Source organism: Mandrillus leucophaeus, unplaced genomic scaffold (assembly GCF_000951045.1).
Source record: "Mandrillus leucophaeus isolate KB7577 unplaced genomic scaffold, Mleu.le_1.0 Scaffold241, whole genome shotgun sequence".
NCBI classification, from domain to species: Eukaryota; Metazoa; Chordata; class Mammalia; order Primates; family Cercopithecidae; genus Mandrillus; species Mandrillus leucophaeus.
This window is the reverse complement of record NW_012102488.1, coordinates 2122822-2149152: the sequence shown is the minus strand read 5'-3', so window position 1 is coordinate 2149152 and position 26331 is coordinate 2122822. Positions and strand designations below refer to the sequence as shown.

Here is a 26331-nt window from a genome sequence, read left to right as displayed (position 1 = left end):
GCCCATTCCTCATGTCCCTCTGCCACTCAGTGCCAATTAACCAGCATTTAGAGCTGGGCCACCTGGGCTGGCAAGCTTGGCCATGCTCCTGCTTCATTTGGTGTCAGAGCTGAAGGGCCTTCCCGAAGTTCTCCAGCAATGCAGGCAGACACGGGGAGGGAGGAGCTGAATGCCAGGTGTGGGTGTGGGTGAGGGATAGCCCAGGGTGGCCCCCGCCCCCCTGGGAATCCAGAGGCCTGGAAGGAGCAGGAGAAACCAGAGGAGCTGCAGCTTCCCTCGGCCACCCTCTCTTCTCCCTTCCTCCTCCATGGGGGGGCTCCTCTTCACTGCTCCAACTCCCCAGTGCCCTCCTCAGACCCACCCTTTTACTATCTCTCTCCATCCTCCTGATGAGGGTCTGCGATGCCCAGTGAGAAGCCAAACTAGGTCTGGGGACACAGTGTGGGGTCTCACTGGGTGGTCTGATATGGATGGACTCAGTCCCTGATACGTTGGCTCCTACCTTCCCTGTGTTTACCCCCACCCTCCACTGTGCCAGGGCTTTGCACACAGTAGGTGCTCATCAAGGGCCTACCAGCTAGTGTAGCTTCTCCATAAGTCAAGTCATGTCTGAGAAGCTTGTGGCTCCATCAGGACAGGCACGTCAGAGAAGTGGGCCTGCAGCGCCACTGGAAAGCTTCAGGAGAGAGCTGGGAAAGGCCTTTCAGCAGTGATGCCACTTTCAGTCTGGAACAGCCAGGTACAGGGAAGCTGGGTTTTTCTCTGCCTTCCAGGACATTGAACCACAGTTGAATCTAGAGACAGAGAAGGCACAAAAGGAGGACCCAAGTCAGTGAGCCTGAACCAGCCCGAAACTGGCGGTCAGGATGCCGGGATTCCAGGCCTGCCGCTGTCCCTGACTCTGGCCACTCTGTGCTCTTGAGCAGGTTCTTGGCCTCAGTTTCCAAACCCGTGGGAGGGGAATGATGACCCTGTCTGTATGGCTCCCTGCATACAGTGAGGTCAAATGGAAGACGAACTGTGAACCTGCCTTGGGAGCTGTCCAGAGTTCTGGGGGCACTGAGCATGCTCCAGCTTTGCTCGCACACCTCTGCAGGTGGGAGGCTCACCCCATTTTGAGGCCATTTTCCATGGCCAGATAGTTGCAGTTGTTAGAACAATTATTGTACTAGTTTCTTAGAGCTGCCGTAACAAATTACTATAAACCTGGTGGTTTAAAACAATAGAAATTACTCTCTCACAGCTCTGGAGGCTAGAAGTCTGAGACCAATGTGCCCGCAGGGCCGTACTCTCTCTGAGGGCTCTAGGGGAGGATGTTCCTGGCCTCTCCCAGCTCCTGGTGTTGCTGGCATTCCTTGGCTTGAAGATGCATCACTCCAGCCTCTGCCTCCATCTTCACATGGCCTCCTCCCCTAAGTGTGTCTGCGGAGCGCAGTGGTAGGATCTCTGCTCGTTGCAACCTCCGCCTCCTGGGTTCAAGCAATTCTTCTGCCTTGAACCCACTAATCTCCTGAGTAGCTGGAGATCCAGGTGCCCACCACCACGTCTGTCTAATTTTTGTATTAGAGACTGGGTTTCACCCTGTTGGCCAGGCTGGTCTCGAACTCTTGACCTCAGGTGATCTGCCTGACTTGGCCTCCCAAAGTCCCAAAGTGCTGGAATTACAGGCATGAGCCACTGCACCTGGGCAAGCTGATCTCTTGCATAAGAACATCAGTCGTTGGATCAGGACCCACCCTATTCCAGTATGACCTCCTTGTAACTGATTACCTCAGCAAGGACCCTATTTCCAAATAAGGTCACATTCTGAGGTTCCAGATGGACATGAATTTGGGGGGACACTATTCAACCTGGTACCTTCGTTTTCCTTCTGAGCCCAGACTTCCACCCTGTGGCTTCACTCCTGTAGGTTTTCCCCTGCTCCTGACCAGCCCCAGCTCCATCAGTTTCCTCTGCCCCAACAGGGTTCCAGCCTCCCGATGCCCCACTCTGCTCTTCAGGGCACACCGGGCTGCCGGTAAAGTTTCTGTCCTCCTTCCCAGGGCTCACCATCCACCCTCCTGCTCTTCTCGCCTTTTAGATGTGGAAACGCGTCGCTTCACTCCAGGACTCAGCCTGGGTCCCACCAATTACCAGCTTCCTTGATGTCTAACACTATAAACCCCTTCACCTCATTATAGGAAATTTCTTTTGAATGGCCTTTAAAAACCATCTCACTACACAGGAAGAACTGTAATTACCTTGTGCAAGACAGAAATTCTGGGCAAGCTGGTGCCTGATACCTGTCAAAACTGTGGGACAGGGTTCCCTGCTGGCTGGTTTGGCCATAGGAGAGAGCTCCTTCTCTCCCTCATCTCGTCCTTTCTAGCCCCTTTTCTTCTGGGACTTGTGGTCACCCACATCTCCGTTGGTGGCCCTAGAAGGTCAGGACCTCCCACAGAGAATAGAACCACCTTGGATTGGTGCCTGTGCTCCTGCCTGGCGTCCTGGCAAATCCTGATGGTCAGAGCCTCCCCCAGGGGTTCTCAGGGACTGCCCAGCCTCTTCCTGAGCTCACCCTCCTGGAGGCTGCTGGAGCTTACGCAGTGGTTGCAGAATGTCACAGCTGGGTGGGACTCTGGAAGTTAATAGGTTCAGCCTCCTGCCCTCAGCCACTTGTCCAGTCCTTTTGCCCACCAGCTTCTGGGAGACCCTAGCCCTTCCTGGGATCAGGGTTTCTCCCTGACTTGTTTAGGGGATTTTCTTGATGTCTGGCTAAAATCCCTGGTGCCCCAGTGCTGACCTGATTTTAAGCTCCATCTCTTGCTGGTGGTGCCCCCTTGGGCAAGCCATGTGGCCATTTTGAGCTGTTTTCTCATCTGCAGAATGGTCGGGATCATTTGTGCTTCAAGAGTCATGGTGAGCAGGGTCTGTGGCCACAGGTGTCAGGTGCCCATCATTAGGCATGTAGCAGGAAGTGAACCTACATTGCTTCTACTTTCCAGAGGAGCTTGACCATGGAGGCCCTTTTCTTTCTCCTGTCTGCATAATGTGGGGTGGAGCACACTTCCATTTGGACTTCTCCTTCTCCTCCTCCTCCCACCACCACCATTTCTCCCTTGTCTTTCTCTCTCTCTCTCTCTTTCTCTTTCTCTCTCTCTCTCTCTCTCTCCTGGAGCATCAGAAGACATGGCACATCCTGTTCCCCTCTAGCATCTCTGCCTGCAGCCTGCCACCTGCTGAGGCAATTTGCTTCAAGAACACCCAGCTGCTGGCATGGTCTCAGTAGTTGCAGGTCCTTCTCTGCTCAGTCCCTAGCTGTACTGTCCCCTGCAGGGAATCCGTGTGGCATCCTGGCACTGCCACAGCCATGGGCATTGCCCATGGAGGCAGAACCATGCCTATCCATGTGTCTGTCCTGCCAGCACCTCCTCTGGAACTCTGGCTATAGCTTCTGGGTCTGACTGGGGAAGCAGAGAGGGTGGAGTCTCTGGTCTGCTCCTCAGCAGGGATTCCTGCTTCTTGAGCACCTGCTGTGTTCCAGGCTCTGTGCTAGGGGCTAGGCATGGCCTAGTGAGCAAGGCAGCCATGGCCCCTTTCCGAGTGAAGCTCACAGTTCGTCTTGGGATTGGGGTGGTGACAAGTAGTAAGTAAATAAGCAAGTAGATGTATAATTGCAAATTGTAATGAGCAGAACAAGAGAACAATAGAGAATGCAGCTAGGGGGCTTCTGGCACACTGAGACTGGGCAGTCTGGGAGGGCTTCTCTGAGGAGGCATCTTATCCCATTATCAGATGGATAAGAAGGAGCTGTGTGCAAGGAACAGGAAGAGCATTCCATGTCCTGGAGAACCTTGGTGTGTTGAGGAGCTGGAAGGAAACTTGTGGGGTAGCAGGAAGAGAACCAGAGGAGGTGGGGTTGGGTAGGTGGTCAGGGCTGGGTCAAACCGAACCTGGGGCCAATAGTGAGGAGGGTGGGTGGGTTTTGGTCTAAGAGAAAGAGGAAGTTGCTGGAGGGTTTTAAGCAGGGAAGGGACCTAATCTAACTTAGGCTTCAACAGTGCTGCCCTGGCTGCCGGGTGAAGAGCAGAGGGACACAAGGACACAGAAGAGTAAGGTGGGCCACTCCAGGGGGTCTGGCAGGCCGTGGTGGGCCTGATCCAGGACAAAGGTGCTGGGTTGGGTGGGGATATCACAGAGAGGCAAGGTTTCTAGTTTGGGCAGCTGGGTTGATGGTGGAGACGTTTGCCAAGGAAGGAGCCCTGGAGAAGGAGAGGTTTGGGGACGAGGAATGATGAGGTGTTTGTAGGACATCAAGGGGAGATGGCAAGGATATCAGGATCTTAGCTGTGACAACAATGGGATTTGTATATGATTATCCCCATCTTACAGACAAGGGATCCAAAGCTCAGAAAGGTAAAGTGCAGCCCACCCCGGGCCACACAGCTGGCAGTACTCCAAGCCAGGGTGGGACCCAGAGCTGTTGGCCCCATCTCAGCATGCGTTTGAGAAGAGCAGTGCTTTGCCCTACAGGGTGAATGAGTGCTGGGATTTCAGGCATCAGTGGGCCCCTCACCTCCAGTGTGACCACGGTGGTCTTCACCCGGGGCCATGTCTGGAGTCAGTGGCTGACTCTCCCCTAGGACATGCAGCCCAGAAGGCCTCAGCCACCCTGCAAGACTGGGGACAGCTCAGCCCCTTGGCACCATTGTGCCTGAGAGGATCCAGAATATTCCATTGTTCAGCCTGAGAAGAAGTAAAAAATTAGCTCCAAGTCAGGGCTTTCCGAGGGTGGCAGAGCCCAGGACAGGGTGGCTCCCCGAGGCTTTACCAGCCCCTGCCACCTCACCTTCTTGGTCTTGGGAGGGTGCTTGGCACTTGCCTGCCCCTATCACAGGGGCCCTCCTCTGCCAGCTGGGCGGTGTGGGCACTGAGAGGAGGGAAACCTCTAGGTAGCCAGAGGACTGGGTGGAAAGAGCCCTGGACCAGGACGGGAGCCCTGGGGCCACCATGCACCTCCCAGTTACCTCAGTGTCCCCCGTTGGGCAGTGAGCCCTGCGAATAAGTGAAGCAAAGCGCCCTTTCCTTCAGCATTCCAGTCTCACCTTCCTCTCTTCTGAGCTGGGAGCCAAGGAGCATCTCCAGGGCTTGGGTTGTGGAGTTGTGGTCAGGGAATAAAACTGGTCGGGGAGCCTGGAAAGCAAGGCCCAGGGTGCTGGAAGTGGACTGGTGTGTGTGTGTGTGTGTGGCATGGGGTAGCGGCATCTCCCTGCACCTCTGTCAGGGATGAGCCAGCTCATATGACAGAAGATTAACCCAGTAAATTCTCCACAAGGAAATGGGAGCCTGGCCACCCTCCCTAGGGCCTAGACCATGACACTGGTCTCTGGTGCAAACTGGGCATGGTGGCTAGTGACTGTCAGGGCTGCGTGCAACCAGGGTCAGGATTTACATTGTGGGACCAGAGACAGGGTTCAGGGTGGGACCAGGGCTCAGTGTGTCCATGGTGAGAGCTAAATATGTATCCAGGGTCAGAACACAGTCTATGACTGGTGTTAAGGCTCACTGTGTGACCATTGCTTAGTGTGTCAAGGGTTAAGCTGTGTGACTAGGGTCAGGGCCCAGTGTCTGACCAGGGTCAGGGCTCAGCGTGTGCCCAGGGTCAGGGCTCAGCGTGTGACCAGGGTCAGAACTCAGTGTGTGCCCAGGGTCGGGGCTCAGTGTGTGCCCAGGGTCAGGGCTCAGCGTGTGACCAGGGTCAGAACTCAGTCTGTGACCAGGGTCAGAACTCAGTGTGTGCCCAGGGTCAGGGCTCAGTGTCTGACTGGAGTTGGGGCTCAGTGTGTGACCAGGGTCAGAGCTCAGTGTCTGACCAGAGTTGGGGCTCAGTGTGTGACCAGGGTCAGAGCTCAGCGTCTGACTGGAATTGGGGCTCAGTGTGTGACCAGGGTCAGAGCTCAGCGTCTGACTGGATTTGGGGCTCAGTGTCTAACCAGGGTTGGGGCTCAGTGTGTGACCAGAGTTGGGGCTCAGTGTGGACCAGGGTCAGAGCTCAGTGTATGACCAGAGTTGGGACTCAGTGTCTGACCAGGGTCGGGGTTCAGTTTGTGATCAGGCTTGGGGTTCAGTGTGTGACCAGGATCGGGGCTCAATGTGTGGCCATGGTTGGGGCTCAGCATAGTGCTCTATGTGTAGCCTCAGAGGCAGATTGGAGGCCCTGCCTCATCCACACTCCCTCTGAGCTCTCTGCTTGTCTCTCCCATGGGGCCTGTTAGTCAACTGCTCAAGGCTGATGCCACTTCTCTGAGCCTTGATGAGCAGAAGCTTGAATGGTCATAGCTTCTGCAGATCCTTCAGAACTTGCCGTGCATGAGGCGCCCTGTGGACCACTGATGGTGGATATTATTGCCCCCATCTTAAGATTAGGAAACTGGAACTCAAAAAGATAAAGTGTCTTTCTGAGGTCACAGCTTGTTAAGTGGCAGAGACCGGACTCAAACTCCTTGTCTCTTTTTTCCTTTTCAGGCTCCCTCAGCATTCCTTCCTGGGGCAGAGGGACCTTTGGCAGAGCTCTCTTCCTATGGGTCCCCCATAGAATCTTCTTCCTCTTTCTGCCTAGACTGGGGCCTGTGAGTTCAGCCTTCCTCAAGCCAAAACTTCCTAGGAAGGCCAACTAGGCCTGAGGATGGTCAAGGAGACCTTCCTGCAAAGTCTGAGGCATGCAGGCAGGTCCTGTCCCCAGCAGCTGGGGACCGGGCAGAGCCTGTCTGTAGGGGCCCATCAACCCCAAGAATTGGGCTTCTCTCTTTGTTAGAGATTAAAGGAATGCGTCAGCCCCAGTGGAGGCATTTTGAGCATTGTGGTCCTGGATTTTAGGGCTCTGGAGGGTCCTTCCCAGTATCCCTGACATCACGCCACAAGCCTTTCCTGCTTTGCTTCCAGGGAGCGGTGGGAAGAGTGCCACCCTTCCTGCTGTAGGCCTGGACACCTCATGTTGCAGATGAGGTTCAGAGAGGGAAAGACACTTGTTCCAAGACACAAAGTGTGTTAGTAATGGAGGGACCCAGAACCCTACCTCCCACTGCCAATATTCTTAGGTGTTCCCTCCTCCTGGCTCAAAACCCTTGTAGGAACTGAGAACCCACAAGGACATGAAACAATCACGTTCTAAGAGTGGGACTCCAGGCACTGTACCAGCTGTTCTCTTGGGCCTTCCTGACATTTCTCAGTAACAAGAATCCCCCCATTTGTGAGTCATTTGGAAAATTTCATGGGGGAAGTGGTCCAGAATTTAAGTGAAGTTCCAGGAGGAAGAGACTCAGGGAGAGTTGGAAGGAGGCCCCTGCTGACATGAGGAAGGAGTAACCCTTTGCCCTGGCTCATCTGCAAGCCTGCAAGATGGACAGAGCAGTTCGCTTCACAGCTGGGGGATCTGAAGCTCAGTGAGGCAAAGCAATGTGCCCAGTAGTTCCCAGCTCAGTTCTCATTCACATCTGCCTGCTCCAAAGCCAGTGGGTTCTCCCCAGTCCCCTCTGTGTGGCTGGACTCTGTTAAAGAAAGAAGGAAAGAGACTGTCGCCTGCCTCAAGGAGCTGCTGGGAGAATGAGATTTAAGACAGAAGTATTAGGGAGCAAGAGCTGCATTGTTGAAGTCTCAGTGCTGTGTGGCACAGAACACAGCCATGCCGCTGGAGCTGCTGGGAAAAGCTGGGTGGAGTTTAGATAGGATCAGGGATTGGGAAGAGCAAGCTTAGCCATTGGTGTGTGTGTGTAGCCCAGGTGGACTGGGAGTAGTCAGGTAGTCAGGAAGGCAGCTGTCCGGGGTGCTGAACCAAACCACCCTCATGGGGCCAGTCTGCAACTCTTTCTGGCCACTTTGGTCTGAGCCTCAGTTTCTTTACCTGGAGAATTAGAATACTGATACCTGCATCACGGTCTCATTGAGAGGCTGCAAGAAGGCCATGGCATGTTGTGCTGAGCATGTGGCCTATGTTCTGTTGATGCTTTCTAAATGGGAACACTAACTGAAGGAGGCAAAGCCTCCTCCCCAGGCCCCTGGGGTGGAGGGTGGGGTCATCTGTGATACCATACCCCAGGCACATGATCCCTCGGGAATGGCAGGTGCTGTAACAGGGTCAACACTCCTGCTTGGCATGGGGAGAGGCAGCTTGTCTGGGGCCTCTCCACCCGCCTGATGCAGGTGTCCCCCAGCCTTAGGCCTGGACACTTCATGTTGCAGACGGGATGACTAGGAACCAGAGAGGGCAAAACACTTGAGCCAAGAAACAGTGTGTTAGTGAAGGATGGGGCAGAGCCCCACAGCCCTACCATCCACTGCCAATATTCCTAGTTGTTGCCTCTCCCAGGTGCAAAAGCCTTGGGAGAACTAAACACCTTGGATCACCCAAAGGCATGAAGCTCTAGTGTGGGGCTTCAGGCACCACCTGTGACACCTGTTCTCTTGGGCCTCCCTGACCCCCTCTACTAGCCTCAGCCCCCAGGTGGCTTTTGGGTCCTAGCTTTCAGCTGGACCTTCGTCTCTCTTTAACCATACCCCCAAACTCCTGGCCCCGTGCAAGCTCTCTTAGTCCGTTTGTGTGTTACTTTAGGGGAATACCTGAGGCTGGGTAATTTATAAAGAAAAGGAGTATGTTTGGGTCATGGTTCTGCAGGCTGTACAAGCATGGTGCTGGCATCTGCATCAGGAGAGGGGGCCTCAGGGAGCTTCCACTCATGGCAGACAGCGAAGGGGAGCTGGCATCGCATGACAAGAGGAAGGAAGTGAGGGAGCCGTGGGTGGAGGTAGGTGCCAGGCTCTTTTTAACCATCCGTTCTCATGGGAACGAATAGAGTGAGAACTCGTTCCTCCTTAGGGGGCAAGAACGGCACCAAACTATTCGTAAATGATCTGCCCCATGACCCAAACATCTTCCACCAGGCCCCACCTCCAACACAGGGGGCCACATTTCAGCGTGCTGTTTGGAGGCGATAGATACCCAAACTATGTCACAAGCCTTCTCGGGCCCCTTGATCAACTTGGGGCCTCCTGGGTTCCCACCCAGCCAGGGAGGTGGGGTGCTTTGGGGCAGGAACTGGGTGAGTAGAAAGCTGCTGGAAGCCAAAGAAGAGACTTCTCTCATTCTCCCCTGCCTCTTTTCTCCTCATCTCCTCAGCCTGCCAGACCACCTTGGCCCTGGGCTTGGGACGACCTGCAGCCACTGAGAGGACAGCCAGGAAGGGTTCCCCCCAAGAGACCCCCCCAGGCCTGTTGGTTATCTGTTTGAGATGCATCCCAACTCCTGTGTCATTCACCTTTCAGCCTTTGGCATCTCCTTGTCCTTTAGAACCAGACAGTGCTAGGTGTGCATCCCAGCTCTGTCATTTCCCCTGTCCTTGGGCAAGGAACATATGCCTCAGAGCCTCAGTTTCCTCATCTGTCAAGTGGGAATAAGAACACCTATCCCACCGTGTGCGGTTTCAGTGTAGGAGTACGCATAGCAGAGGACATTGCCACTCTTCTCCTGCCCTGGTCCCTCTTCCATGGTGATGCGGACCTCCCACCCACCCCTGCCTGTTTAGACCAAGGGCTGAAGCCTGGCACATGGGTGAGGTTGTCCTGTGGAAGACAGGAAGAGGGACACTGCGAGTAGCAGGCCGCACATAGCACCAGTGTTTTTAACACTGTGAGGGGACCAAGCTGAGCTGCTGCAGCTATCCTTAACCCCTGACCTTGCTGCCTCTGGCTTGGTTCTGGAAGATTCCCTCCCCCGCCCACCCCTGCTCACCCAGGTTTAGCAGGAGCAGCTACTTGCAGTGATGTGAAAAACACTTGGAGTAATACAACTCGGAGACTTTGACCACTGGTAACACTGACCCCACCTTTCACCCTGCCTGCAGCTGGCCCAAGGCTCAGACCCCAGTCACCCCCTCCGCCAGCCAGTCTGCCCAAACTGAGTTTAGGAGGGTCAGGTTTGGCTTCAGCTCTGCCTCGGTTTCTCTGAGCACAGAGTACTCACACAGAGCCTGGCACAGGGTATGTGCCCGAAATGCTTTACCTATTAGTAGCAGTAGTAGTAAGAGTTGTTGTCATCATAGTAGAGCACTCCCATTTCACAGAGGGGCTAGGTGAGGCCCACACAGTTGAAAAGCTGCCACCTCTGTGAATCTTCCCAGCTCTGCCCCTTCTCCCGGAGTAGGCAACTCCTTTTGACTTTTTTCAATTTCTCTGCAATGCTCTTGTTAGGGGAGAGCTTGGTAGACAGTGGGATAGATTTCAAGGTGGGGAGAGGTGTGTTGAGGGGAGCAGCTCTCAGGGCTGAAGGTGCCCTGAGGAGGCCTAGAGCAGGTTTGATGGGCAGGAGGCTGATCTGCCCAGGGACCCTCTACCTGGGAGTGCCCTGCCCTCAGCCCTCCCCTCTGCTGGCTCCCCAGCTGCCTCCTGAAAGACTGAGAATGCTACCGTGTGTGGTGACAGCAGGGCCTCTGCCACCCCTGTTACCTTGACCTCTGCTGATTCCTTTCCTGCCCCCTGTGGTGTCTGCCAAGTCCTTCCTCTCAGCCCCTTCCCTACCGGGTCCAATGGGCAGAATTCTGACCTGGTCATATTGCTAACAGCTGGTTAGCAGGTAAACTCAGCCCATAAAGTTAATTGAGCGCTTAGTGTGTTTGAGACATGGGGAATGCTGAGGACTGGGCTCCAAGGGGTCCTGTCACCAGGGAGGTGGAGGGGGGAAATGATGGTTAGTATGTGCTTACTGTGTGCAGAGATGATGGTTAGTATGTGCTTACTATGCACAGAGATGACAGCTAGTATGCACTTACTGTGTATGGGGATGATGGTTAATATGTGCTTACTGTGTGCGGATGACAGTATGTGCTAACTATGTACATGGATGATGGTTAGTATGCACTTACTGTGTGCAGATGATGGTATGTGCTTACTGTGTGTGGGGATGATGGTTGGTATGTGCTGACTGTGTGCATGAATGATGGTTGGTATGCACTTACTGTGTGCAGATGGTGGTTGGTATGTGCTTACTGTATGCGGGAATGATAGTATGCGCTTACTGTGTGGGAATGATGGTTGGTATGCGCTTACTGTGTGCGGGAATGATGGTTAGTATGTGCTTACTGTGTGCAGGGGATGATGGTTAGTATGCACTTACTGTGTGTAGGGATGACGGTTAGTATGTACTTACTGTGTGCAGGGTCTGGGCTAGTGCTTTCCTGACCATTGGTGAGGTGGGAGCCACCCCAGTTTGCTGATGAAGAGAGGGGGGCCCAGGGAAGCAAGGGGACTACCAAGGTCCTCAGCAGTGAATGCTAATGTTGGGGATAGATAGGGCTGGACTTGGGGGAACGGAGACGAGGAGTTGACCAGCAGCTCCTGTCCTGGCAGTGTGAGTGAGCTCAGGAGGCAGTCAGGCTGCCCTTGGTCTGTCCTGACACATCCCTGGGCCCTTGGGAGCCACCTCCGAGGAAGTTCTTCCTTCTCTTGGCTCCTTAGCCCCCCATTTAGCACAGAGCAGCCTGAGGCCATTGCACGGGGCACCCACTAGGGCAGTCCAGGGGCCTGCTGTCGTCCGTAGGGACTCAGGGACTTTGCCTCCACCTCTCCCCTCTCCCTGCAAGCACTTTCGAGGAGGCAGCCCCACTCCCAATCCTCCTGCTGTGCTCACCCAACCCTTCTCACCCTCTGGCCCTACCCACAGTCTGCTAGGCCTAATGGCCCTGCCATTCCTGATCTGTGTCCCCTCACCCTTTCCAGCCTCCAGCCCGTGGAGGTCAGCCTTTCCCCCCCGACTGTGCTTCCTTCCACCCCACTGTGTCTCTCTGGTTTCCCATGCCCACCTTGGAGGAAGAGGTACTTCTCCTCCAGACTGAGACTCATCCCTGCCCTGGAGGGCCATGAGCCAGCCCCACTGTCAGGCATTCCCTTTCCACAGCTCCTGCTTGGCGTGTGACCCCACCCCTTCCCCAAATATGCAGGGCATCTGGGTTCCCAAACCAGTAGCAGGTCCTGGTCACCCCTGTGGAACTCGGGCAGCATCTGTGAGTCTTAGTTTTTCCTTGTGTTGGGTGGGCCAGAATGGTGCCTGGAACGTAGTAGGCACTCCACACATGCCTGTTGAATTAATGAACTAAGTAAGCAATGAATTCCTGGCCTGGCTGCCTCACCTGAGTGTTGTTGTGCAGATCAAAGTAACTAATGGATTTTTTACAGAGTTAAAGATGCTGTTTGGACAGAAGGCGTGGGGGATGCTCAGTGGGACGCTGGCACTGTGGATTATAACCGCCGCCCTCACTTTGCAGTTTCCGCCTCCCAGATCCCTCCCTCATCCGCCCTCGTCTCTATTGCTGTACCCCACCTCTCCCCTGGCCACTGCCTCATTCCTAACTCACTTCCTCCTGTCCTTCCGCCTGCCTGAAATCTATCCTCCCCCAGGTGGCAGCTGGAATGATGTTTCTGAAGCACGAATCCGGACCCTGGGTACTCTCCACTTAGAACTTCAGGCTCCTGCTGGCTCCTAGGATAAGAGCTCCACCCTGTGTGGTGCCTGCTAGGCCCTGCCTGAAGGAGGGGGCGGTCTCCCTCTCCAGCCACTGGGCTTTGTCACTGGGGTCGTCTGCGGTGCCCTTCCCCACTGCTTCCAAACCCAACTCGTTTTCCTTTAATACCCCTTCAAAGATCCTTTCACCCTGGAAGCCTTTCCCAAACCCCAGCCCTGGATCAGATGCCCCCTACCCTGTTTCCACAGCCCCTCAGGCTCCTGCTCTCACACAGCCCCCAAGTTGTCATCTCTCACCTTCCTGCGCTCCACCCCACACCCTGCTCAGGTGTGTTTGTACTCTTAGTTCACAGAAAGCATTAGAGGGCATTTGCTGAATAAACGAGTGAGTGAATGAGTGAACTGGCAGCTCCCCCAGGCTGTGGGAACTCTGGGCTGGACCTATGGGCCTACTGAGGGGAGTGGGTAACACAGTGTGCCTCTGACCTGTCCTAGAGGTGACTTCCTTTCTGTGTGTCCCACTGGGCTCTAGGCGTCTTGCCCTGGAATTGCCCCCACCCGCAGGCCCTGCAACAGCAGTGGCTGCATCTGCAGCAAGGGGTTCTGAACCGTTCCGGGGATTCACTACAGGTTGAGGGTAGCACAGGAGCCCTGAGAACAGAGTCTGGGGTCTGCAGAACCTTGTCACCTGGTACCCTGATCCCCACCCTGCCACCATCATCTGACCCTCATGCCCACACGCACAGGTCAGTTCTGCCCCCGCCTGACCCCCAAGACCTTTCCTGGCCTGAACTGCTCCAGCCCCTACACTGCCCTGCACCAGGAACCTGGCACTGAGCCCCAGCTCTATTGCCCAGGCTGGAATGCAGTGGCATGATCACAGCTCACTGCAGCTTCAAGCTCCTGCCCACCTCTCTGCTCCTCTGACCTGGCCCCAAGCCCTGCCTTGTGCCTTAGCCAGTCCTGCTGATGGTTCAGCTATTACCCTGCTCTTGCAGACCCCTGTCCTGGGATTTCTGGCTTCCTGGCCCAGCTACCCTGGTGCTGATCGCCTTCCCATGAGTGTCACCCCTCTGTGGGCCCCACCCATGCCTGTGGTGCCACCCTAACCCCTGCCTCCAAGCCCACAAATTGGGGCAGGCCCGGGTGCCCAGTTCTGAGTGTGTGGGTGGGGGTTTGGAAGATGAGGAGGGGTCCGTTCTGCTCAGGGGGATCTCCTAAAACTGAGGCTCCTACTCAGCCACTGGAAACGGAGGGCCCGGAGGTGGGGTTCTGGCTGTAGGTGCCCAGGGTGGGAGACACCCCGAGATAGGAGGCAGGGAGGGTTTCCTGGAGGAGGTGGTGGTGCCCTGGGTGAGCCAGTGAGGATGAGGAGGATGGGGGGCCTTCCGCGGTGGGCAGAGCAGGATGTCCACTCTGTGCTGGGCTCCATGCCAGCCTCACGCTCACCCCCGGCACGGCCAGCCTTCGGGCGGGTATTATTAACTCCATCTAACAGACAGGAAAACAGAGATTCCAAGAGGCTCAGAGACTTGCCTGGGGTCACCTGGCTGACCAGTGGCCTTGTCAGGGCTACACCCGGGTCTGGCATCATTCCAGGCTCATATGAAGGGAGGAAGGGAAGAGTCCGGGGAGGAAGGAAGGGAGGCGGGCACCCGCCACAAACATCAAAGCAGCTGCTGGCTGTGACTCTCCAGGGTGGGGGTGTGGGACTGGGTTGGCTTTCTGAGTCGGTCCTGCTCCCCCCGCCCCACCGTGGGAGAGCCCTCACGATGCGAGGTTCCCACCGCCCCCTCCCTGGAGAGGCCGGCAGTTTGCCTCTTCAGAGGATAATTCCCCATTATACAGAGATATTTAGCCTAATAGAAGCCGACAGATCATTCAGGGCAGTAATGTACTCCGGCTTCAAGCGTGTAGTTTCCTCAGCCTGAACTCCCAGATTAAAGGCTCCTTGCCCAGCCCGCCCCGTGCCGGTGCCTGTGACCTTGACTGCAATGATGGGGTAGGTTTCTCCCTCCCTCCTTCTCTCCTCCTCCCTTGCCAGTTTCCACCTCCCTCCCTTTTTCTCTCTTCAGAAGAAAAAAAAAAAAAGATATTTTTCTTCGAAAATGTTCAGTGGAAAGGCTGTTGCTTAAACCTTGCATGCTCTGGGGACAGGCTGATGGTGCTGGGCTGCCAGCCGGACTTGGGAACACCTGGCCAGCCCAGAGCTCAGCCACAGATTGGCCGGCATGGTGGGCAGCCTGGGCAGCTGAACACTCCAGCCAGGCTGGGGCAGGGGGAGGCTGGGCAGATGCCCTTGCCCAGGGCCAGAGCTGGCCCCTCTACTCCCCCAACCCATTTCCCTGCCCCAGGACTGGCCCACAGGGGCCTGACCTGTGCCCTTCAACGAGTAGGGGATGCCTTTAATGACTGCGGAGCACTCTCAATGATTGGGGGCTCCTTGGGCCTGGGCATCTGGAGATGAGCCCAGGTAACACTAGTGGCTAGATCTGAGGGGCAGATGGCACCGGGGTGGCCTTGTGAGCCTTGCATTGACCAGGAGGGTGGCTTCCAGAGCTGCCGCCTTCTGGCCCCTGCAGGTTCCCCTGTCGATTCAGCTGTTTCTGCTGCTCTCTTTGTCCTTTCTTTGTCTCGCCTTCTCCCTCCCACCCTACAACCGCCGCCTCTCTCTGCCTCCCCCTGCCCACCCCATCTGCTCACCGGGCTGCCTCTTCGAACTGCCTGGCACTTCCACGAGGCAGCAGGGAGCAGGGGATGGCACCGGATCTTTGGAATCAGTCGGCCCTGGGTTCAAATTCTGGCTCCAGCACTTATAAGCTGTTTCTTTCCATTTAATATTTCGAATTTGGACAAGTTCTTTAATCTATCCAAGCTTTCACTGCCTCACCTGAAGAGTGAGATGCTCCCACTTGGCCCTCAAGACTATCCTGGGGTCTGTCAGGGCAAACTGCTGGTCAAAAATCAAAAAATAAAAAAGATTATCCCGAGTGTTCAGTGTACGATGTAGTGCCAGTAGGTGGCAGCTTCCCCACCTGGCAATCCCAGGCCCCCCGGGGAGACCCTACCTCCTGACACTCCCACCTGCCCAGGTGCCCTCTCTGCCTGTCTAGTAGGAAAGGGGAAGGTGGTCAGAAGGTGGTCAGGTGGGTTCTGGTTGCCCCTGGCCCACAGCAGCCGTAGGTGTGGGGGAAGAACGATGCCTCGTGGGAGGGACCCTACTTTATTTCATTTCTGGGCAAAGCCTAGTATTTGATACTGCTCTAATTTGAAGGAACCAACTTAAGGGGCTGTGGTAAAACCACCAGGGGTAAAGGGGACAGAGTGGAGGATCAGGGCCTGTGTAACCAGGGGGGAAATCTTCTAGGCTGAGACCCTCTCCCAAGTTTTGGGGCAGAGGGCAAAGAATGCCTCTAACCTCCAGGGATGGGAGTCTTGGCAGCTGGATGGAAGCCTGGGTGGAGTGGGAAGATCCTGCATCTTCCAGGGCAGGGGTGCTGGGGATGAGGGAGGAGAAGGTCCATAGGTGTGAGGCCACAGAGGGTTGAGGCTGATGTGCTGTGGAACCCTGGGCTGAGCCCACTCCCTCGCTGGGCCTGTTTCCTCATCTGCTAGATTAGGCTGATCATGATGCCCTACCTGCCTCACAGCGTGGGCTTCAGATCCAGGTAGAGAATCGGTGGGAGCGTTCTGTGATCTGTAAAGTCCTAATAATAATAATAATAACTATATGCTGGACATTACCTTGCCTTCCCTTGACTCTCTATAACACCTGCTTCAATCCATGCAATCTAGCCCTGATTCATGTATTGACAGAATTAAAGAAACTCATGGCAGAAATCAACCTCCCCTTTTAGTGCAAATCCCCACCCAACCCACATGGTCCCCAGACCTCTGCTTGCATACCTCCAGGGACAGGAAGCTCACTGCTTCTCATGCTGAACAGAGATCTGTCTCTCTGGAATCTTTTCTTCTTAGGCCTAGCTCTGCTGTCTGGACACACACATGCCAAGTCCCTTCGTCAGAGACTGGAAGTCCTGATCAGGCCCCTGAGGCTTCTTGAGGGGTGGGGTCTGGTTGTGAAAGCAGTCCCTGTCTATGGTAGAAGCTCTACGAGTCTTCCTTCATTACTCTCCTTTTCTTACCCCCACCCCCTCACATCCAACTCATCAACCAGTTGGTTCTGCCACAACACACTGCCTGAATCTGTCTGTTTCCTCCCTCTCTGTGCCATCCCTCTGGTTAAGGCTGTCTCCTTGTCCTCGGGCGATTGTGACACTGGTCCTCTGCCCCAGGCCTGATGCCCTTGAGTTCAGTCTCCACTTGGCAGCTCCAGACAATGAGGAAAACATCATAGCACTTCCCTGGTTAAAACCCTCCAGTTACTTTTCATTGCGTTTGGGATGAAATCCAAAGCGCTTACCCTGGCCCTCAGGGCCCCAGCCTCCTGCTGCAGCTTCATTTCCCACAGAATAAATTCCAATGTGACTGCTTCAGAAAGACCTTCCTTGCCCCTCTAGCTTGAGTAACCCACCAGCCCCAGCCCAAGTCTTCTCTTTCACATTACCAGGTTTTATGATTGTTATTGCCTGTCACTCTTTGGAATTATCTTGTTTAGTTGCTTATTTGTTTATCATCGGTATCCCCTGTTCCCATGAGAGTACCAAACTTGTCTGTGTTGTACCCCAGTGAATCCTAGCCCCTATAATATACCTAGCGTATAGTAAGTGCTGAATAAGTATTTGATGCTTGAATGAAAAATAACACAGAAAACAAGAAATAGGAAGAAATAGCAGATGATGCCATTGTGGCTGTAGTAGCAGTTAATGATATGACAGTTTTGTGTGTGCATGTATGTGTGTGCACACGTGCACGTGGGTGTGTAAGCTGGGGATCACCTGTCCTTTTAATCACCTGGGCCTGAAGCACCGCATGCGTGGGAGACACACATGTCCCTGTGGGCCGTGTTCATGCACACTCATAAGCACACACACAGGCATTTCGTGTTCAGTAGCAGTGTGACCTCTGGTCTAGTCTTTCGCCTTTTGGGCCTCCATGGCTCCACCTATGGAATGGGGCTGGCTGGGGCTAGAGGCAGAGGCCTGGACGCCATGGTGTGCTGAGTTTCAGTGCTTGCCGGTGGCTGGAGCACTGCAGGCAGCAGGGGGCTCGGAGGCGGGACGGAGCCCGGAGGTGTTTATTGAAGTTTACCTCTGCCCAGGGCTGCTCCCTGCTGCCCTTGGAGGTGAGGATCTCACCCAGGCAGGAGGGAGTGGTCCCAGGTCAGGACATTGGCAGAAAAGCCTAGGGACATGAGTTTTGCTGCTGGGAGGTGTATTACATTCACAGTCGAGGTCTGTCGGATGCATCCGTGACTTCAATCTGATAAGTTTTCATTTTTGTTTGTGTGCTTGTTTTTTAAAAAAAAAAACCTTTTCCTTGCTACATTTATTTTACTTCTTGAACTTTTTCCGTTCAATTGCCATAAAAAAGATTTGCCATGAAATTAAAAAGGAGGAAAACTCTCCATCTGTTTTTCCACTCCTCCAGGCAACAGCCACTCCCTCTCTGCCCCCTTATCCTCTTCCTGTAATGGCAGTACTAGACCTTGCAGAATATTTGGGAAGTAGAAGTGGCCCCAGGTTACTTAATCTCTCTGTGCCTCATTTTCCTTCTCCAAACAATGGAGGTAGTCATTGTTCCTTCACCCAGTTTTACAGATTCCATGAGTTAACTTTTAATTTGTCAAGGGCTGAGGAAGGTTCCTGGCACTTAATAAGTATGATGTACATATGTGTTTACAAAAGACGAGTAAGTAAGAAGGAAAGGGCAGCCGTAATGCTGCCATCATAGCACAAAGGGCAGCTGTAGAAGTCTGTCTTTGGCATCAGAAATCAAGGGTTCAAGCCCCACTCTGCCCACACTCTCCATGGAGCCAGGAGCACGCATGTGGTTGCTTTCTCTAAGCCCCCACTCCTCCTGTAAAGCGGGTCTGTAATCTGGACCCTACGATGCTGCAGCGTGGGTGAGGGTGACAGATGGGAGTGGGCCTCGTACACCCCGCAACCCAACCCCCACCTGCACCCATTTCTCAGTTTTCCACCTCATTATTGTCACGGAAACATTACTCAGCATCACTGCCGGCCTCTTCGTTGATCGTTTTTAATGGCTGTGTACTACTCTCTTGGCAGGGGTGCCGTGAATCACTCCGTCATCTCTATTGTGGAGTGTTTAGGCAGCCTGCAGTGTCTTCTGTTATAAATAACGACTCTTTGCCCAAGAGGCTTCCCCTCTGAGCGACAGTTTTCCGGGACAATCTCAGGACATTCACTGGGGCTGCTTTGCTAGGGGGGCTGAGGGAGGGTCCAGTGGCAGTGGCTGGAGGAGGCAGGTCCCTTCAAGGGTGGCCTGACACCCTTCCCCAGGGACATTCCTTTCCCCAGGGACAGCCCAACTCATGGCAGCGTGGATATCAGGACAGCAGGACACTCTGCTAGTGATGAGCATGATGGGAAAACACGAGGCCATGATGGGAAGGGCAGTGGGTACTATGGAGGATCAGGGCCAGGAGTTGGAGGAACTGTGTTTGCCTTTGCCACCCTCTCACTGTGTGACCTCGGGCAAATCCCTTCTCCTCTCTGGACCTCAGTTTTTCCCGTGTACCATGGCCAGGAGGCAAGGGTTGATCCAGAGCTGTGTTGTCCAGTGTGGTAGCCACTGGTTACATGTGGCTGTTTAGATTTAAATGTAAATTAATTAAATTAAAACAAAATTAAAAATCAGTTTTTAATCACACTATTCACATTGCAATATCCACATGTGACGGTGGCTGCCGTATTGGACAGTGCAGAGGCAGAACACTGTCATCATGGTGGAAAGTTCTGTTGAACAGTGCTGGTCTAGAGATGCTTCCAGGGATCTTCCTTTGGTCTCACCTTCACCAAGGTGTGGCCACCATCTGTCCTACCTCCGGTACCCCTCGGGCCCCTTGTGAACCCTACCACTCACTCTTGTTTCTCTTCTTTTCTAGGGATCTTATGACCATGACCTGGCTACCCTGAGTCTGCGGGGCTACACAGCCTTCAGCCTGCATCTCCAGGGTTCCGACTCTATCCAGCTCCTGGACCAGCTCCCAAGTCTACTCCTGACCACAGTCTGGGCCAAGGGGACTCCTCAAGCTTTGGGACCCAGCGGGACACAGCAGCAGTCAGGGTAGGTGGCATCCCCCCTCTACCCATTCCCTGGCTCCTGGGGATATCCAAGCCTTCTTGGTCCCTAGAACAAAAGGGATACCTTTCTGTACACTGTATCTGTCAGGATCCCTTTGATTGTAAGTAGCAAAAAACAAAAACTAAAACAAACCCTATTTCATTAAAATGAAGTTATCAGCTTATGTAACCAAAGTGTTTGGTGGTAATATGGGCTTCAGGCAGGGCTTGATCCAGTGGTTCAAATGGTGTAACCAGAACCTAGTTTTTGTCTGTATTCCTTCATTCCTCTCCTTGATGATGGCTCCATGCTTAGTGGCATTTGGCATGATATAGTCAAAAGATGCCTGGCAGCAGTTTCTGGGGTAACATGCTTGTAGGTTTAGATCTAGGGTTGGGGGTGGAGACAAAATCTTCCCTGATAGAACAAATAGAAGTCCTCGAGTTGATCTCAGGGTCCTATTGGCAGCATTCAGCTCATTCTGAACCTTTAACTGAGTCCACAGGACTTAGAAACACTGATGGGCGGGGGGTCACGGTCTGTCCTTCCCCAACCATGTGACCAGGAATGAGGGATGAGTGTTTCCCAAAGGAATTTTGGGATCCTGCTGACAGGAGAAGGGAGACTCCTCCCCAACTAGGGAAGGCAAATAACAAATAATCATTCTAGATGGTGTCATAGATGGATGTGGACGTGCTGTGTGTCCTTGGACAAATCTCTATGTCTCTCTGAGCTTCAGTTTTCTCACCTGATAATGAACCTCACCTGGAGGGGTGCTGAGAGAACTGCCTGAGATGATGTACAGAAAGGACTGACATCTGGCAGTTTCTCAGTAAATCCTTGTTCCCTTCTCCTTCTTGCTTCCCTCTCCAGGAAGTTTGGGACATCGCCGGTTTGGTTTTTCTGTTTGTTTCTTTCCTTTTTTTGAACTTGGAAGGAGCTGCCAGCGTGTATTGTTGATCAGAATCCTTACAGGCAGAAGCCGAGACAAGGATTTGCATACACGAGCTGTATTGAGGGCAGGGCCTCAGGGAAAGGGAGGAAGAGAAGAGATTGGGGTAGGAATGATAACACAGGCAAAGTTGGGCCTTGGGCTGGTCCAGGGAATCCTGGAGCATAATTCACCCACAGAATTACCCTTCCCACCCCCCACAAGGAGGTCGGGCTTTTGGGCCCCTGTATCAATCAGTCATTGGCAGTGAGCCACCCATGGGAGGGCCTGGATTGCCCAGGTGAGGTGGCCCCCATTTGTGGAGGGCAGTTCTCTAGAAAAGGGGGAGCATTGAGCTGCAGCAGCCCACCCTCAGGGCAGCTGGAGAACAGGGTGATGCACCGGCCATAGAGGGCGTCTGGGCAGCCCACCCTTTAGCGCAGGGAGGCGGAGCCTGTGTCCCAGCCTGGCCAGTTCTGGGCCTCCTGAGTGTGTTGTCTCCTCTGGTTTTTGCTCCTCCTGCCTCAGAGTGCCGGTGCCTTCTACCACAGGGGGCTGGTGATGGTATGGGACCTTGGCCCCTCCTTTGGAGAAACCTCTTCCACACCCAGGCTCTGCACTTGCCCTCCACCTCTGCTGCTTCTCCTCTGAACCTTCACCTGTAGTTCCCCCAGCCCGTGGTTTTCTGCATTAGTCCATCTTCCAGCTCCACCCTTTTCACAGATGAAAGACCAAGGCCCAGTGTGCATTTCCTCATGCATACTCTGCTGGTCCCTGCATCCCAGCACCGAAGTGCATTGCTGTCTTTGTCTTGACTGCCAGGAAGCTCATAGTCGGTTTGTGGCCCATTTCTGATAAGTGCCCAGGATGCTGTGGCATGCAGTTGCTTAATAACCTTGTCTCTGGCTTCTTCTTTCTCATTGTTGCTTTGTCCTGTTTTCTTCCTCTGTGTTTCAGCATGTGCTGCTTCTGTTGTTCTCAGCAGCCTCCAATTCTTTCGGAGGGAGATGGGGTATAAATAACCAACAGTGGTGGGAAACGAAGCATTCAGTGCTGACTGCAGCCAAATGCTGGGCCCTTGCCTTCCTAGGGGCAGCTCGGGTTGGGGGATCTCCCCCAGGCCCAGGGCTTAGCCTGTCCCCAAGGAACACTGAAGCCTGCCGCGGTGACCCCAGTACAGTGCTCACTCTGCCCTCCGAGGGCCGGGACTAGCATTGTTCTGCTGCCCGCCCTCTTCCCTCCCTCTCCCCATCTTATCAGAAGCTAATGAAAAAGGCTGGGAAACCCAATCCTCTGGTAATTACATTTACTTAACGGGTATTCAAGTGGAGTAATGAGAAGTTTAATGCAGTGATTAGATTTTTCTTTAATTAATTAAAATGAGAGCCATGTGTCTTGCCAGCAGACCAACTTGACCCTCTGCTTGAGAGTAGCAGATACAGTGGGGGGCTTGGCTGGGTGTGTGGGGGGCTCAGGAACAGGTGCCACCTCCTGCCCTGGCCCTGCTGTCTTCAGAGGCAAGCGCAGCTCTGATGCCCATCCAGGCCAGTCTCTGAATTGGCCGTTGTTTCTGAGGTTTGTAAGTGAGTAGGCCTGGGTCAAACCTGGGTCACCCGGGGCCAGGGTTCCAACAGCCCATGCCCTCGGAGAGCTGAAAACTGAACCAGGATGGAGGTCTCAGACAGGAGAGTCAGCAAGCGTGGCTTAAAAGCAAGGAGCCACTGGGCTGAGCCTGTCCGCAAGGATAAACTGAAGCCTGATGGTGGTGGCCCCAGGACAGTGCACTATGCCTTCCAAAGGTCAGGACTAGCATTGTTCTGCTTCTCTCTTTTTCAAAAAAGGGATTTCAGGCCCTGTGACAGGAGGAGGTATTTTAGGTTGTGCATCTCAATGCCATGTGCCAGCCAACACCTTCACTTTCTTGTTCAGCCAGACCTGGATTTACCTCCATTGGCACTGGATCACCTGGGCAAATCGAATGGGGCAGTAGGTGGACAATTGGGAAATCTGACAAAACCACAAAGCACTTTTTCACTTTGGCTTGGGAGTGCATCCACGCTAGAAGGCTGACTGTCCTCGCTGTGTTTTTGAAGGCTAGGTGGGGAGGCAAGGAAGAGCTTCCCTGCTTGAGCCACTTCTGCTAGGGCAGAGGGAATCTGGAAATCCCAGCATAGCTGCCTGGAGTGGAGCATAGGACCAGCCTAGCCAGGATAGAAGGCACGCATAGTAGGGGCTCAGGAGACAGGCCCTGGCCCCTGGGGGGCAGGTTATGTTATTTTCAAAGCCCTGGGTAAGGTGGTAGAGAGTCCTGGGCTTTTCACAGTGGGGGACAGAAAATGTCCCTCATTAAGACCTGACCCCAGCCCTGCACTAAACCCTGGTCCTGGACAGAGAACCTTGATACTGGTTCTACAATGAGCCCTGATCTCAGTTGCATAGTGAGCCTTGATCCCAGCCTCACACTGAGCCCTGATCCTGAATCAACTGAACCTTCATTCGGGTCCTACACTAAGCCCTGACCCCAGCCACACACAGAGCCTTGATTCAAGCCTCACACTGAGCCCTGATCCTGAACAGACTGAACCTTGATCCTGGTCCTACACTGAGCCCTAGACCCCAGCCACACACTGAGCCTTGATCCTAGCCTCACACTAAGCCCTGATCCTGAACAGACTTAACCTTGATCCTGGTCCTACACTGAGTCCTGACCCTGGCCCCACACTGAGCTCAGCATTGTTGTGAATATGCCAATAGAGAAGCAGGTGCCAGGGTAGTAGGGGTAAATGGCCCTGTTTGTCCATTCCCACTGCCAAGTCTGCTCTCTCTGGACAAGACTCCTGTGCCAGGCCCTGCACTAGGCTCTGGAATTGCCTAGATGAATCAGCTATAATCCCTGCTCACAGGGCTAGTGGGGGCACAAGCAAACAGGTGATGAGAGCACCAAGTGATCAGAGCTGAGGTGGGGGAGGCCCGGGGGACTGGCAGGGACACGGCTCTGCATTCAGAGTGTTCCTCTGGCAACAGGTGGGAGATGGAGGTGCTGGAGGCAGGGACCAGTGAGGGGGCTGCGATGGGGTCCCCGAAGAGGCAAGGATGGTGCCCATGGGCAGTTTAGGGAGTCTAGGGTAAGTGTTCTCCCAGCATAACTGACTGTGACCCCCCAGACCACCTCAGCTCATGGTGAACCAAGGGACTTACCTGTGAGAGGGTTGATGGTGGGGGCACTGGGCTGATGATGACACCTTGCAAGGGAGGCAGGTGTATACATTCCGTGGAAGAAGAAACAGAAGCACAGGCACTGCCTGATGCCCCTTGGCTTGAAATAGCAAGGCTGGGCATGCTCCCGAGTCTTGCCTGCCCCCAGGCCTACACGCTGGTATTGCTGGGGGTGAACTTGCAGTAGGAGCTGGGGGCTTCTTTATGACTCCTCCACTCTCGCCTCGGTGAACATAGCCTGGGCATCAGTGGGAGCAGGGGAGCCAGCCAGGGGAGTCTGGGCCAGTCAGCCTGGCATCCAGGGCTGGGGCAGGGCTTCCAGCACAGTTGAGGTTCTCGGAGCAGGGGGAGTGGGGAGGGCCTCAGTTGGGTGGGGGACGGGACATCAGGCTGAGGCCTCCGACCACAGACTCAGGGCTTGGGACTAGCCCAGGAAGGAGGATCTTCTGCCTCCTTCACCCTCCCCTCCCCACTCCGGGTCCCACCCCTGTGGATTTCCAGGCACTCACACCCATTCCCCTCCTGCCATGCTCCAGCTGATTCCAAATAGCTGGGCTGGAGAAGCCATCCAGACAGCCGCCTACCACCCACCTGGGGAAGCCCAGGCCCCGGGAGGGTAGGGACCTGCTCAGGATCATGGGGCTCTGCCTCCTGCATTGAAGAGTCTGAAATCCTATTATCTTGAATTTACACTTTTACTTATTTATTTTTTAAAAATGAGGCTCACTGTCTTGTCACCTAGGCTGGAGAGCAGTGTTGCGATCATGGCTCACGGAAGCTTCAACCTCCTGGGCTCAAGTTATTCTCCCACTTCAGCCTCCCGAGTAACTGGGACTACAGGTGCACCACCATTCCTGGCTTTTTTTTTTTTTTTTTTAAGATAGGGTCTTATTATGTTGCCCAGGCTGGTCTCGAACTCCTGGCCTCAAGTGATCCTCCCGCCTCAGCCTCCCAAACTGTCGGGATTACAGGTGTGAGCCACTGCACTCTGCCTAAAGTTATGCTTTAAACAAGGATTCTATGTGTTTGAATACCTGGAGGCCTTCAAGGGCGTGCATGCACACAAGTTCACTGGTACACAGGCAGACCCCCCCCCAGGGAGCACCATGCCCAAGACATGTCCACTGCCTCCCTGGGTTTCAGGTGCCGTAAACCACTATCTCAGTTAGTCCCCTCAGCAGTCTGTGAGGCTGGGTTATTCGTCCACAGGTGAGGGAGCCAAGGTCCTGGAAGTAGGCCATAGCCACACTGCTAACTGCAAAGGCGGAGCTGGCCTGACAAGCTCAGATCCTCAGATCTCGGGCAAGCTACCTCCTCCGCAGTTCACGCCTTCCTTGCTGGGCTGGAGGCACAGCTCCTCCTCCGTCTTTCTCCAAAGGCCTCTAGCATGCCCACCCACCCCATCCCCTGCGGCCTCCCACCTTGCTCCAGCCACAACCAATGACTCTTACCCCCACTCCCCACAGCCACCCCCTCCAGGCCCTTGCTCAAGCTGCCTCTGGCCCCTGGAGCTTCCCTCCCCCCACTCTATCTGCCCACACCCTCCATCCTTCTAGGCTGGACCCAGGTGCCACTGCCTTCGTGGAGACCCTGTGCACACTCACCCAGAGTGTACACACTCGCTCAGATCCCCGAGCCCTCCCTGGGCACTGCCTTGAGCTTGTTGCCCAGCCCCTTCTAGGCTCCTGGCCTCCCTGCGTCTGACTTGGCAGCTGCGTGGAGGGCAGGGGAGTCTCTTTGCCCTAGCTTCCTGGGCCAGTTGACCCCTGGGCCTGGCACACAGTAGGTGCATGGGAGGTCACTGGGGTCCTTGCCTGGAGAGGGACTGCACCTCTACAAACCCATCCCTTTCCTTAGCAGTCCCTGGTCAGCTGGCTGTTTTGGGGCTGGTCCCCACCCCCAGCCCAGCTCCTCCGCAGGAGACCAGCCCTCAGGGTCCTAATTTAGTCCTGGCTGGCTGGGGACGGAGGCTGGCTTCTGACCCCAGCAGACCCTGGTGCACCTTACACCGCGCCCAGGTTCTGCAGAGGTGGGGGAGTGGTTGCGGGGAAAGCAAATCCCAGCTTTGGGTTCATAGGCCAGTCTTGGGGCCTGGCAGGTACAGGGACCAGGGCTTTCCAGCCCTATGTCCTAAGCACTAGTAGAAGGCTGCATGGGATCCTCTGCCTAGGTCCACTTACCCCTTCTAATTACTGGCTGTGTGAGCTTGAGCAAGTCATGTAACCGCTCTGTACCTCAGTTTCCCCATCTGTTAAATGAGATGATAATAAACCTATCTCAGAGGGTTGCTAGGAGGATTCAATGAGTCAATACAATGCAAGGCACATTGCACAGCCCTCAGTGAATGGTGTGCACTTCCTAAATGTTGACTGTCACCACTGTTACATGTTATAGGAGCAATGGGCCCACGAAGGCGGAGTGTGGGGGAGTGTTTGGGGAGAGTTTCCAGAAGGGATGACACCTGAGCAGTTACTTAAAAGGTGAGGCA

General features: G+C 54.5%; 1 protein-coding gene across 8 annotated transcripts in view; it reads left to right on the top strand.

Moving 5' to 3' along the window:
• The window catches only part of LINGO1 (leucine rich repeat and Ig domain containing 1), a 212984-nt gene that overhangs the window by 112168 nt on the left and 74485 nt on the right, over window positions 1–26331 (top strand). For 4 of the 8 annotated variants that reach the window (XM_011982679.1, XM_011982683.1, XM_011982684.1 and 1 more), the window contains one exon: window positions 19518–19699. The exons of 1 other annotated variant lie outside the window; for it this stretch is intronic. The gene's annotated coding sequence lies outside the window, so the exon portion shown is untranslated. Of the gene's footprint in view, window positions 1–2784; window positions 2899–13964; window positions 14070–14311; window positions 14490–19517; window positions 19700–26331 lie in introns of those variants that run through there. 3 more of the 8 variants (XM_011982681.1, XM_011982680.1, XM_011982685.1) reach the window with 3 other exon arrangements.